The sequence below is a fragment of the Centruroides vittatus genome, unplaced genomic scaffold, assembly GCF_030686945.1.
Source record: "Centruroides vittatus isolate TY-2023 unplaced genomic scaffold, ASM3068694v2 contig_439, whole genome shotgun sequence".
Lineage (NCBI taxonomy): Eukaryota > Metazoa > Arthropoda > Arachnida > Scorpiones > Buthidae > Centruroides > Centruroides vittatus.
In genome coordinates, this window is record NW_027122239.1 from 1,285,666 (window position 1) to 1,300,940 (window position 15,275).

Consider the following 15,275-nt stretch of genomic DNA (forward strand, 5'->3'; position numbering starts at 1 on the left):
TCTGATTGATTGAATTTGAAATATTTTATTCCCTTGTGTCCTTCTGTAAAATAAACATAAATTATTCAGGAAGTTTTGACGTTATATACAACACGTTATAGAAATATATGTTTTCATTTCTAATTTTATTAAATATCATCAAAATTTAAAACGTAGGTTGACAATTTTATTACAGTTATTACTATTAATTTTTGTAATAATTTTTAAAATAAGAGATTCAAAGTGTCCTAAGTAAATTGAAAAATATGAGCATGGTTTTTCAATTTACTATTTTAAATTGGTATTTGTATGTTGTTTAACCTGAATTACTCTGTTTTTTTACTAGTTTTAAATATTTAATTTTTCTAACCCAAATAAATTCTTTTAGTTGATTTAATAATATCCTATTAGCAAGTACTACTTTAAATAATTGTTTACTGTGCAGTATTAACAACTTGAAACCTATAATAAACTAAATACCAAAACAGATAATTTATTCTTTATTACTTTAAAAAATAATTTTGGAAGTACTTTTTTGTGGATTCTCTTGCTATTTACCAGAGTTATTTTTAATAAATGATAAGAAATATATGTTATTTTAATAATTGACAAGCATGTGTAAGTTATGTATAAGTATATGCTCTTCACTTTTATTGGTTGATACTTCACAATTTTGGTATGAGAAAAGATGACAGAATTTCAATATATTTACTAGTCAAGTTAAAATGGAAGAATATGTGGTTTTTGGAATGACTTTGACTATTCTTCTTCCTCTATACGTATATTTCGATTCGGTATTTCATCTTATATAATGCAAGATCTTATTGATCCGAACTGAATTTAAACCTATTCCAAAATTAGGCCTGTATTAATATTATACTTTACTGTATACATCCGATTATAAATAACAATTAGGTTGCTTGTATACAACTTTGAAATCGATCTAAAAGAGACGATAAGAGCGGTGTAATACTAGAAAACTATGAAAGTAACAGATTAAAATAAAGGTAGCCGCTCTAAATTTAAGACGCAATAAATAAGTATTTAAGCAAGAAGCTAGTTCGGTTTCCTTAAAAGTTGGTTTAATTAGACTATCAACCTAAGCTAAGTATCCAGTTAAGGCAATCTTTAAGTATCTTATGCTCCAAATTCCTGTTTGTCTGCATTCAGTACGGTGTTATGTTGCCCATCTTTTAAATTCGGAACGCCGATAGCTTAACCTCTTTCAGTCTTACTATAGTTGCAAAGATTTCTCAGCATCCTTTGGAAGTCGGCCATATTGGCAGATTGCTGCCGTCCAATAAAAATTGACTTGTCTTAGTTTACAAGTGGAGTTAAGAATACCACAAAACTGGCGAAATAACATTACAAAGAATTTATTCGCCCTCATCAATTGTATATAATACGGTAAGTCGTTTCTTTTCTACGCGATATATCATCATCTCTTCACTTTATCCTATTCTGATATTGTTTAAAAAAATTCAAGCACGAAGAGAGAAGGCGAAAAAGTTTGAGGGGTGGAACAAAACATTTGATTGGGCGTCCCGTATTGCTGTGGGTGTTAGGTTTTTTTTTTTTTTTTTGGTATTGTCTAGACCTGCCAGTGTTTTATACACGCTGCCCTCAGATTCGTGTTTTTCTCTTTGATACGCATATTATAGTGCAAGATAAATGGACTATAGTAGTCTGTAAATTTTGATAATTGCTTCGCATTAGTGTTTGATAGCATTATAAAATTATATAATTTAGGCACTATGTCTATATCTTAAGAAAAACGATATAGAAATATGATGATGATGATGATGATGATGATGATGATGATCGAGCGAATTCAAAATCGAAAAAGCATTTTTTCTTAAATAAACTTTTTGTTGTTATATTGTAAGAATTTATTCATACAAAAATCAATTTCAGATTTTTTAGATCGGTTTTTCGTAAATTTATAGCAAGAGCAAAGATTTATTTCATCCCTGTGTAAGTCTACACTCAGTATACTTTCCATGTAACTTGGGTGCTTGAAATGAAACTACAAATTGGCTCCAGGCAGAAACAATTCTTGATTTATTACAAATAGTAATTTAAAGTTTTTTCTTTATAATATAAAGCTGTATTTTTCTTTGTTCCAGTTGATTTTCCTCAGTGATAAGATTTGAAACTTAAGTACTTTTCAATCTAAGTTACAAATTTTCAGTCAGTATCATTGAAAAGGCATTCACTAGCCTATTAGGAGAAGTATCCATCATCCTTACAAAATAAGAGCGATTTCTTAAAACTGAAAAATATTTATAGAATAAATATTACTATACACATGTATATAATTTTGGGTTTTCAGTAAAAGTACTATGAAACATTTTACAGGTAATGTCATTTATCTTGTAAAATATCTGTTTAATTGTATAATTTACCGATTTTTATCATTGGATACACATATAACATTATCATAATAATTGTTTCCTTCAAAAAGAAATTCTTGTTGAGATAAACGATTTAGGGAAATTAACGATTTCATGATTAAATGTGTTCGAGTATTGACGAAATGAAATAGCTAACTAGCGCACTAACAGACATTGTTTTACTCTATTAGATGAAAAGTTAACTTTTCTTATCGTACTTAATTTAATCTGACTCATTTATTTTAGCTTTTCAAGAAAATTTCGTATTGACCATTAAAAGTAATATTCCTTTCTTTCGAAATTTCCAAATCGTTACCTAAATTACTCTCAATAGAGATGAGAAGAATTTAATTAGTTCTTTCTTCAACTTAAGGTTTTCTTTATTCAAAGATAGAGAGAGAGATTTTTGTCTTGTTTTTCGTTAGCGATCGTTCTCATGTTTTATACATATAGATGTCGTAAAACTATATCATGCACATGTTAAAACTGCGATGAACAGCTGTTAAGATCGGCTCATAGTCTATCTTTTAAAAATGCGGGTTATAAAGAAGCTGACTAAGAGATGCGGGTTTTTTTACGATATAATAGCAACGTAGAAAGAGTTTGAAAAAACGCATTGTTTTTACAAATCATGACAGTTTAGGGTAGGCAAAGTGACACAGAACGAGTTTCCTCTTATTAATATCCATCAAGAAACAAGCTTAACTAATCAGCACGGAAGTTTTTCTGTGAAGTTACCGAAACGACAATCTGTAGAACAAGAATATCGCTAATGAATTCATTAATCTATTTACAGTTCAATCGGTATTTATAAAAAGAAAAACAAATGTATTCAATAAGCTACTAAATTAGTAGAATCTTCGGGGCATAGAACGTTCTATCACAACGTCTTGCCGGACAGATTTATAACTAAAAGTTACTTCAGGTTTCACCGCTAATTTTGTATAGGGACTGATTCGTTTTATCGCTTGTTTGTGATTTCCATCAAAACAAAATTTTTTTTTTCTAATGTAAAATTATTATTATTATTTTTTAGAATATTTAATTCGCGTCGTTTTGAGCCGACGGTACTCGAGTCAGAAACCGAACGATAGTTTCTTCGTTAATTAGTTTCGAAAATAACGAAGGAAATTGCATTTTAGTGAAAGTATTGCCATGTAGGCCTGGTTCTAATGGGCCATCGGCGTTATGACGATTGTTCTCTAAAGAATAATCAAGGAAAACATTCAGTAATTCATTGCTGGCTCTACATAAGAAAGATTAATAACAATTAAAGCTTTATGGCATTAGTTAGTTTCATTCAAATACCTGTTAAGTGAATATGTGGAAGAAATTTAAAAAGGCGATATTTGGAAAATTAATTAAAATATTTGAGTTGAATATAAGTAATTATTTACTGTATGGGTTTAATACATTGGCACGTAATATCGTTTATACGAGATATTAGTGCATAGATAAATATATCAGATAAAATAACCGAATAAGAGAGTAATTTTTATAATTTCTGTAATTTAACTTGACCCAACGGGCACAATTTAATGTCAATAGGTAGATTTTTGTCGTACATCACTGTCGTATTCTGTCATCGAATCTCTCTTGAATTGTAGGCTAGGCTAAAGTTGAAGGACACGTATATAATAAATCTTTTGACGGACTTTACATCCTGGAATTATCTTACAAGATTATTTAAAAAAAAAAAAAACTTTCCGACTTTGTTACTTTTGCTTTACACTTTCTACGTTTTTATTTAAACCTTTTCTTCGTTGAAAATCTACTGGATAAAAGTATTAAAAGCGATCTGTAAGAGAACGATAAAAATCGAGTGGAAAATTGTTGGCGGCGGTGTTTCCTACAGATTCGTTAGTCTGGTACTTGGCATGTACTTTGACCAAGCCCATATGTCAACTGCTAAAGCTTACTGGTTGTATAACGGGGCATCAGCACATTCCAGTGCGGTAGGCGTGGTTTACTATGACGTACAACCGAACCTTGTTTATGAATTTTAACAGTAAACTGGGGCTGGGAATTTTCTGGTAATTAATATATATTAACATGGCCTGCAATTGTGTTGTTGGTATTTAAAAATTTTTCTCTTTTTGAAAGAGAAAAATTCCTGAACTTATAAAAATTACTTAAAGTAACTTCTTAATTTAACTGATGATTATATAAATAAAAACTTTTTCTAAATGTTAAATGTAAATAAATGATGAAATGTATATTTAAAATTAAATCTTGATTCATTTAGGTCTACAGTAAAGTGATGAATTTTTGTAACTAATAATATCTTATAAATAAATTTAATTTTAATACATGGTTTAGATAAATTAATATTGCTTAATTAGAATTTTGTATATATTCTGTACCAGATTAAAAGACAAATAAATCTAATTCTAAATGTAATCTAGGCCTATAATTTTTAATTATATTAAAAAGTAAAAATAAAATATTTTATATATACGAATTTATTTTCCACATTGATAGTTTTTAAAGGAGAATATTAAACATTCTAAGATAATACTGTAGAATATAAAATTTGGAAGGGAAAAAAGCATCATGCTTTTTTTCCTTAAGTTTTTCCATAGATCAAATGGTTGATATTTCAATAAAATATTTGTTTCGTATATTTAATATTTTTGATGGTTTTAAGTAATATAAGTTAATAATGACAAATAATGAAACATGATAGAACTCAATTTATAAAAACATGTATTTATTTGTTTTATAATATCTTCTACCTTATTGACTTGACTTGAGAATTATGTTTCTTTTTATCATTTTGTTTTAAATATTTATTTTTACAAAATGTGATATTTAAGCAGGTATTATTTTAATCACTGAATAAATTTGAAAATAAAATTTAAAGTCAAAAATAATTTTTTAAAGATGTGATAAAAAAAATAAATTAACACATTTATAAATCTGTTTGAAGAAATTATTTTAAGTCCACGTAAAAACTTTTTTTCTCATTTATAGTTATAATCTAGCTTTTCTTTTTTAATGCATTAACATTTATATCAAATAAAAATAATAATATATATGCATTTTTACAACTGCTTTTTTCAAATGTCATATGTAGATTTAATACAAATATGCAATTGCTACCTACAATGATCCAATCAATCCAATCAAAGATGGCTACATTTTATTGAATTATTGAACTCTTAACATCGCTATCTCACTATTTTAATGCTCTCTTTGGATAAAATCCAAGCAAGATAAAATATAAATCAATTTTCCATTCTTCTAGTTTTTTGTTTACTTGAACATATTTACTTTATCAACTATTGTAAATGTCAATTATTAATAAATTATTTTAGAATAGCTTTTTATTATACAGTTTAATAATTTGGAATTTAATGCCACACTATTAAAAATGCTAGCAAATATTTATTCAGTTTAAAATAAAATAATTATCATTCTTAAATTATTGCATTGAAGAATTATATTTTGTAATGTAATTAAGATGGATTATTATTATTATTGTATTTGTTGTTGTTAATATTTTTCAAGTTTTCTATTTATAAAGCATGGAAATAAAAATATTGTTTGTATCTTAATCTAATTTTTGATAATTACCATTTAAAGTATATTATCACATAATTAACATTGATATTGTTTACTTTTAATGTTTCTTCACATAGATTTTTTAATTATAAATACTTGTATTTGGTTAATTGATTATTATTAGATATTAAATGACACAAGATTGTTAGTATAAATGAATTCATTTGAAATTTTAACATGTTTTATTTAATCCATTACAATAATTTATAGAGAGTTTTAATTTCTTTTCACAATATTTACAGATGATTTTACTATGATTATTTCAAACATAGTTACAGTATTTTTGATGTTGCACTGGCTACTTGTCTTGCTGTCTTTACTTCTGAGACATGCTACTAGGTGACATCTTGATCCCATAATTCCTATTTCTGGTTGTGCTGTACTTGCTGTAACTTGACAATCTGTTTTAATTACATAGTGAGATATTCTTGGGCAATGCATATCTGACAATCCTTTTAATATGTGAATCCATTTCCATTAAATGAAACTATCATATAGTAGTAAGAAACTTATTAGTCTTACAATATCTATTTCCAGCTTTCAATAGACAATATAAAAAGCAATCTAATTGCTATGTAACTTGAAAGGTACTGTATACTGTATATAACATATAAAAACTATAAAATATTGCTTTATTCATTTACAATCTAAGTCTCTTTCTATTAATATATATATTGAAATAGCAAAAGAAAATATGTAAAGTGATAAACTTGGAAAAATAACCACTTTCATGTTATAGTACTTTTAAAAAATATTTGGAGACTAACCCATGTCAGGTACCATGGGATCATTTTAAGACAATGAGAGAGAAACTGCAATACATCAAATATAGTTTCATATGAATCAGCAAAAAGAAATCAGATGAACTGTAAATCAAAAACTGATAAATCATAAACAGATTCATGAAATATTTTACATTTCAGTAAATACAGTGATTTTTATTATTATATGTAAATTTTTTTTTTTACTTTGTTAACAAATATTTCAGTAGCAAGTAAAAAAGCATAGCTATTTTTTGAAATGTTTATTATATATAAGGAAATTTAAATATATCAACAGAATTTTTTTTATATATTAAAGAACAAAGATATAGCCAGAAGCAAAACAGATATTGTAGTGTTGAATTTGTATATATTACATACAGTTGGAGTTAGTATTTTTGGTAAGAGAAGGATTTGTGGCTATATAAATATTTTATTGATTTAAAGAATCTTAATTTTATTGTCATTTCTTTTCAGAAACTGAAGTTTTAAAATTTTTGAGAATTGAATGTAATTTGAAGGATAATAATTGATTTACCTGAGGGTAGTTGATATCAAAATGAAATTTAACATTAAAATCGAATCTATTAAACTAAAGATATACAAATATAGTAAATAATGATGATGATAAAATTGGTCTTAAACATTATAAATTCTGATGATAATTTGTTGGATTATTATTTTTAAATCATTCATGTTTAAATTCATTTAGTTTAAATAAATTGAATACATTTCAGAAATTTGAATTTAAACTTATAATTGATATAAAATAGAGGAAAATTATTTATTTTTTTAATGAAGAGAGAGTAGAATTTTTTAACTTGTAAATCTATTTTTTTTGATTATGTAAATTGCTGCACTTTTATATTTTAATGATTTATTGGAAACTATTAAAAGGATAAAAAATAAAACTAAACATTTAAATTCAATCAAAATAATTTAATTTTGTATTCAAAATTCCTTTACTTTAAAAGAAAAAAAAAAAAAACCTATATCAGAACTCTAGATTTATAGAGAGAAACTACTGTGTTTCTTGGAAATGTTTTATAATCTATTAGAAATGTGTCAAAAACTTTAAAAATATTTGATGATAATGTCGTCTAAATTCAGTTATCCATCAATATTACATGAGTTACTTAGTAATGATTTTGAATCCTTTGAATTTAGTTATGTTCAAAAAGCTTTATGAATTGAACATAATAAAATTTTCTGCATTTGTTATCACTTTTTAAATTATAACAATTAACTTTAATATTTACATGTATTTTTATTGTCACTTTTTAATTTTAAAAATATGATGCTAGTTAATAGCATTAACAATAAAAATTTTAAACGTTTAATAAATAACCAAATAATTTGGTTTGTCATTAAATAACAGTTATAAAATATGAAATTTGCAAGCAGTTCTGCTTTATAGCAAAACAAAATGGATAGTTAAATTTTCTAAGAAGTTTTGTGTGAATGTTTATATTGTATAATATAAATTAAATACATTTATATTTCTTTACACAATTATATATTGTGTAAGAACTATGAAAGTTTTTTAAGAATTCTTTGGCATTTTCATATTAATTATATTGAAATCTATAAATACTTCTAATGTTATATATATATATATAGTATTATAAATGATTTAAGTGCTTATACATATATCATATATATATATAAGATGCAAGTGTGAACTCATTGTGAATACTTTAGGGATAGATTCTATGATCAGAAATAAGTCTAAAATCCTCTGCAAAGATTTCTCAAAATCTGTTTCATTTTTAAGATATGGCCTGCAAAAATCATATTGGACACCAATTTTAATTTTTCTATGAAAAAGGTACCTTTGTTTGTTTTTCATTGTTGTGTACAAGCTTAAGTTTTTTATTTTAAAATGCTGAAAATTGTTTTTCTGAGTACATGTTAGCTAGTATTTGCAAGTCACTGGTTTATTGTATGCAATTATGCATTCTCATCTGCAGAGAACATGTTGAACAGTTCTTGTATATTATTCTGTTTAATTTTGTAAAAAACAAACTGTTATCAAAGTAAATTTACATTGAAAAGCTCTTGTTTTCTAACTACTACTATTTTTTTTAATCATAAAACATATGGATAATGCAAATATTAGTGTGTGAGACTTTGTTCACATTTATTATAGTAGACTTACTTGGCCAACATTTACTTATCTTAGTCAGTTGACATAAGCATAAAAAAAAATACAAAATTATTTTATAAAGCTGCCAACTCAGGTTTTTGAAAAGTATCAACACTAAACTAAAGTACTTTTTTTTTTGGAAGGTCATATCTCAAACATGAAGCAGATTTTGAGAAACTTTTATAGAGGATTTTAGGCTTATTTTTGATCCTAGAATCTAGTCCTAAAATGGTAGCACTGAATTCAGTTACACTCTGTATATAAAAATTGTAAGTCTATTTTTTGAAAATTTTTGTTTTAATTTATATCTTATAAAAATAAATTGTAATTAGAAAAATATAATTTTATGCCAATAACAATTTACAGGAGAGATGAGCAGATGTAATATAATTGTTAAATATTCAGAATACGAGATAGCATGGGAATTTATAATTATAATATTTAGTTACTCACATTAAAATTTAAGATACCATAAATAAAAAGACAAGTAGACTATTTTCTTAAATCTCAACAGCCATCTCACTATTTCCTAATTATAATTAATTTGCATAATGCTGGTGTAATAACTTTGTATAATTTTGTATAATTTTGTATAAAACAATTTCAAGCTAAAAATAATTATTTTACTAAAAAAATATTCATTCTTTTATTTATTTAATCTTTATTAAATTATTTGTGAATACAATATTGTAATGTTTTAAGTAAAATTTTAAGAATTTGATCAACTTTATGTAAATTAATCTAATGCCACTAATACATGAACAACTATACAGCTGACAACATATTTTATAAGTTTTGAGATGTTGGAAGCATTGCATTGTCAAGTATTAGTGTTGATTAGGACCGAAACAAAACCCCTTTAATCAGATAAAAAAATACACACATTAATAGTGTGTATTTTTTTAATTTTTTAGTTTCTAATTTTTGTTAGTAGTAATGATAAAATTATACAATTAATTGGAGGTTGGTACTGTCAAGAAGTTACTTTTAATAATTTAAGAAATTGGTAAGGTGTTTTTGCTTTCTTTATTGTAGATATTTTTAGATTTTTTAGCCTCACAAACACTAGCAAACTTTTTTGGTTCAAAGACTTGAGGGAAGATTATAATTGTTAATGAAATATTCCAATAATATATTTGAACATAATTGTCATTTAGCTAAATCAGTTAATTGGAGTTTGAATCTGTTTTGTTAACAATAATGAGCAAGTTAATGTAATCATATAGATCATATAACATGCTAACAGAAAAAGTAAATTTTAGTTAAATTAAATTCAAATTTTTAAAACGTTTAATTTTTTCCAGTGAAGTTTTATCTAAAAATTTCAGAAGTAATTAAGTAAATTAATTTGTATAAGGTTGTCCTTTTTATTTGTTAAATTGAAAATAAAATGATTAAGTAGTATTACATAAGATAAATGAAATAAATTTTAAAACTATTTTTTAACTTTTTCATTTTAATCACAATGTAATGTGAAACATAATGGTTGTATATTTACATTGTCTTAACTTATTGGTTATAATCAGTTTGGATTATATTATTTTTGTAATAATTCTGGTCTTAAGAAAAGTAGTTTTTATGAAAAAATTTTATGTTTTCTTCAGTCAAAATTTGTTTAGCTAAAAAATTTTTTAAATATCTGAATTTTTCCATCGGAAGATAATTCATTTAGTTAGTTTCTTTTGAATCAGATTTTCTTGAAACAAACTAATAGCATTTACTTTAAAAAAAAATCTCTTATTTTATGCAATAAATCTCACATAAACCTGTAACCGGTGTGAAGTACAAAAATTTGTTCGAGCAAACGTTTTTGGATCCCTCCTGGGTCCTTCTTCAAGCTACAAATTGTTTGTAACAATTAATCAGAACAAAGACCAGCCATTTAGAACCAAATTTCAAACTGCGAAATTCGAAAACTATTATTTTATGGTATAGTAAATAATTAAATTTTCAGTTTAAATTTAATAATCAATAGAATGTGTATACTAATAATTTCTTGAAATAATAATTCAATTATCTAGTTGAGTTTGGTAATAATTTTTTTTTTTTTGTAAGACTAATCTTTCAGGTTTTTAATAAAAATGAAAGACTGAAAATCAAGATTATGATGATGATGATGATGATGATTATTAAAAGTTTGATTTTTATAGAAATATAAGATTTTAGCAATTCTTTTTAAACATTTTATTTTTGATCAATCATTTTTTGTTTTAAATGAATTTTGAAAAGAATTTGTGAAAATAGTTTCAAATATATAAAAAGTTAGTTATTCAGCTTGATTTGACATTTTTTCCCCTGAATATGAGCTTCATTAGTTATATTGTTCTAATAAAAATTAGAATTAATAAAGAGCAGTGTATTTTTCCATTACATTTATCATTAAAGAGCTTTCTTAATAGTTTAGGCCTAACAACAGGAATAAATTTACTCGTTTCAATATATTTTAACAGATAGTTTAAAAACAAAAATAAAGTCAAAGTAATGCAATAAAAATGAATTTTACCAGGGAAGTGAAAAGCAAATACTCCCTGAAACCATGCATTTAATAATACAATGACACAAATTAAAGGTTGCCCACCCCTACTATATACTGTTAAGCATGTATGCCAAAATTGTAAAATCTGTAATTGAATTTTTTTTCAAATTTGCTGATCAAAATTTTTGGAAGCATATTATTTGGTGACTTAAGTATTGAGAGCCTTTTCAAATAAAAAAATTCCACGTATGTACACACTTTTTAGAAACACAATAAATTCTTTATGAAACATGAAGTTATATATAAAAAATATTAAGAAAATATTAAGATGAATCCTGGATTGCATTGCAGGAAAAGACATTTACACATGCACCAATGGTTGTCCATCCTTGAGTCTAGACTCTAAACTTTGCAAGTTATAAAATCACTGATTTCTAGCCTGTACTTCATGAAGTTCAAATTCCTGATGGAATGCTGAAACAAGTCTGTGTTTCTGGCCTGTAAAGTTTCCCCTAAAATCTGAAAAATACAGTGCTTCAGGACTGTTATTAAAGCCAACAGTTTTAAACCACAACTATTTAAGCATTTAAATTTAGGTTTTGACAATTATTTATTTTTATTTTTTCTTATCCTAAATACCAAATTGACAACATTGGAGTTTTTTGTGCTAGGTCATCAAAATATATTTTAATACATTGCTAAAGGCATTTTTAATTAATCCATTACTATTATTGTATTATACATAGTGAAGTTTATAGATTTTATAATTTATTTTAAATTTATTTTATTAGAACAAATTGTCATTTTGTAAAGTATTCAAAATTTTAAATGAATTTACTCAGCTGTCTTTATACCAGTTCAAACTTTTCATATTAAACAAATTCAGAATTATCATCTGAAATGGATATTTTATGAAGTTAAAAATACTTATTTTCTCCTTTTTACTATTTTATTATACAAACAAAAACAATAGAATAAATTAAGAACAATAGCAAATCATTAGTTGTATTATCATCTGTAAATGAAAAAATAAAAGTTTATTTATGCATGTTAAAAAATGTAGAACAAAATGAAAGTAGTTTTTATAATTGAGTAAATGACCTCATAAATTTATTTTGTAAGAATATTTGTTACTTTAAGTTTTTTAAAGTGAATTATATACTATTAACTTAAATTTTTATCTAACATTATGATAATTATTCTAGATGGATGACCATACTAATTCCTTGTCAGTTGTATGAATTATTTGAGATTTTATACAAAATGCTTTAATTGGTTTGTTTTTTTTTTATATTTTGATTAGCTTCTTTAGGTTCTTAACTTTAATCATTGTATGATGATGATGATGATGATGATGATAATTTGTTTTGATATTTGACTAAAGATGTGCTTTGTTTTTAGTTAACTAAATGCTGATTGCTTGACTATATTTTACATAATCATTTTTGATTTATTACTGCAAGAATACTGATTAAGATTTTGATAATGGTGTTCATTCATTAATTTCTTTGACAAAGTTGCTAAATAGTCTCACCAAGGCTGTTGAGAGGGTGGAGTTGGGATTTTTCTCCAGGCACAGAGAAAACTTAGAGATCTGTATTGATTCCTAGTCCTATAAAATTAATGATTTTTACTGAAAAAATAGAATCTTTTATTAATAGAATATTTCTTCAAGACTTTTTTAAAAATATTTTTGTTTTTCAAGAAAAAAGTTAAAGGGGCTCACTTTACTCCAGACCTCATAGCTCTAAATCATCCATAGGTTGTTTTAACTGTGGAACCCAGGGCCAGCCATTGAGGTATTTTTATTATTATAAAACTGGAAGACTTGATGATAAACACTAACAGATCATTTTGGTGAAACAAAAATTGACATACAAAAACACTTCTTAAGATTGTTAGAAAGCAAAATCTTTGTTTTATATAGACTAGCTTACTATATTTTGGAGTGTGTGTGTGTGTGTGTGAAAAACTATATACAAAAGAGATCATATTTCATAAAAATAATAAAAATAAAAAAGTTTTAATATAATTGTTAAGCTTGCTTAAATTTTATATTGTTTTCTTTTTAATTTTAAAATAGTAAGAATTTTTGCTAAATTTTTATGTTTATTTTAGCTTTACAAACAAATTTTAGTTATTTAATAAATGTATTAATAACTATTATATATTTAGAATATTTTTCAATTTGATTTTGATGGACCAGTATGATTTTTGTTAAAATCCAGTCTAATTTCAAAATCTAAATTGCAAAGTTTTAGGCTTTGAAAATTATATAAATGTAAACTTTTTTTTTTTTTTTTTTAAATTGTTGAAACATTTTAGTAGTAGTAGTAGTAGTAGTAGTAGTAGTAGTAGTAATTTTATTTATTTACATTTTTGTAACAAATTATTTAAAAAAGTAAATAGATGTATTGTAATTTTTAATTATTATTTAAATTTGAAGTAATGCTTTGAAGAGGAATGTCAGCATTTTCTAAGTTTATTTTGGAAATATGTTCAAACATCTACATTTCAATCTTTTAAGAAAAAATTTACAATTATTGTCTGTTAATAACAGATAAACAATAGTAAAAATATGTTAATTTGAAGTATGTTGTTGTTATAGGTGTTTTGAATGTGTGTAAAATCTTATTAACAATAAGTTAAGATGTAAAATTATTGCAAGCAATATAGAGTAATTTTTTTTGAAAAATATATTTGTTAAAATGTTTTGTTAAATTATAGTTTTCTGTTTATATCTTAATATCTGTAGACTTAAATTTATTGAAACTAAGTTTTTTTTAGTCATAAAAGATCAAAGTAATAAAATTTCATTTGCTTTCTTGTTTATCTTCTCCTTAGAAAGTACTCTGAAATTTAAATTTCAATCAAAATAATTTATATGTATATTAAAAATCATGTTTATATTCATAATGAGAAATTGTAAGAATTTGTAAATATTTTTGAAAATCTATGAATGTTGAGTGAGAGGAAATAATAATAAATTGCACTAATAAAATTAGTTTTGTATAATAATTTTCTGATATTAAGTTTTTTTAAGTACACAAAAAGTAATATACTAAATAGTGTTAGAAATTAGAGGTTTATAAAAAATATCTAGATTAAGATTTTTATCCTCCTTGAGGTTTGAATAAATTCATAAATTTTAGTATACTTGAAACATTAAAACTTAATATTTAAGAGTGTGTGTTTTTAATATTAAAAAAAATCAATACATTATTAAACCAGATGTATTTTCTAGTAAAATACTTAAAATTTTTTCTTACTGTAATGCTGTCTAATTGCAACTATTTATAAAATTTCAAATTGAGATGTTAAACAGATAACAGTACATTGTCAAAATTGTAGTGCATTAATCATTATAAATGTTATAGAATTAATTTATATATACAAAATTTAACTTTGAAAGATCATCTTAATAACAAGTTTACCTTTTTTTGAAAGAATCTGATTTTATTCTGTAAAGCAGCATTTACAAATGAGGATTTTGTATAAGAAGGGCTGTCAAGAGCTTGTATGGGGCCAGGAATAGTAGGCTCCTCTGTCTCTTAATGGGTTCTTTTTTTAATTTGTTTTACAAATGAAATATGTATAATGCTTTTTGTTAATACAATCTTAAAGATTTTGTTTTCTTTTCATAAGAATTGTTAATTTCATAAGATTTGGAATCACTACAGGCCCCCTAATTTATCTCTAGATGCAGGGAAAATCCTCAACTCTTCCTCTTGATGACTCTGCTTATGAGAAATAATGAGTAGAACATTCTTATAAGTTCTCATACCAATAATGTTCTGATAAGAGTTACTTGTAAATGTTGCTTTGAGGACCAGAGAAAGAAACTAGAAATTTGATAGTTTTGTTAATGTAGTTGATATTTAATTTCATTACATTTAACATTGTTTTGATTCTAAAAAAAATTTTGAATTTAAAACTAAACAACAAAAATTTTTTTG

The 15,275-nt window shown here is 24.7% G+C and overlaps 1 protein-coding gene and 1 long non-coding RNA gene across 6 annotated transcripts in view; one reads left to right on the top strand and one right to left on the bottom strand.

The window, feature by feature from the left end:
• Positions 1-15,275, top strand: part of LOC136977011 (serine/threonine-protein phosphatase 4 regulatory subunit 1-like) — a 425,271-nt gene that overhangs the window by 134,303 nt on the left and 275,693 nt on the right. The window lies entirely within an intron of this gene.
• On the bottom strand, positions 1,908-2,751 carry LOC136977094 (uncharacterized). The gene is made up of 2 exons (XR_010881029.1): positions 2,689-2,751; positions 1,908-2,251 (listed from the first exon to the last, which is right to left on the bottom strand). It is a non-coding gene; the product is annotated as an uncharacterized lncRNA (long non-coding RNA).